Source organism: Temnothorax longispinosus, chromosome 1 (genome assembly GCF_030848805.1).
Source record: "Temnothorax longispinosus isolate EJ_2023e chromosome 1, Tlon_JGU_v1, whole genome shotgun sequence".
In the NCBI taxonomy this organism is placed as follows: domain Eukaryota; kingdom Metazoa; phylum Arthropoda; class Insecta; order Hymenoptera; family Formicidae; genus Temnothorax; species Temnothorax longispinosus.
The window spans coordinates 24325531-24325911 of NC_092358.1; positions in this window are offsets into that span (position 1 = coordinate 24325531).

The window sequence follows — 381 nt, forward strand, 5'->3', positions numbered from 1 at the left end:
GAGTCGAATTATCTTATATTATAATGTAAGGTAATAAATTTATGAAAACTATATTATAGATATATGTATATGCACATATATATATGCGCGTAAAATTAAAAATACAAGAATATTACAAAACATTTCTCGCATAAATTTATTATTTTAAAATAAATATGTAGGTTACGATCCTTAAATATTATACGACAGAATTATTACGAGATACATCAATCGTGAAAATTTATAAGATAAACTGACAATTTTTAATTTGAAGAAACAGGTATTTCACAGATAGAATAAGCATAGCAAAATTGATAATTAATAATAATAATCAACATATTTTAATTAAATGTTTAATATAATGAAAGCATTATTTATTGATTATATCTATTTTTATAATGC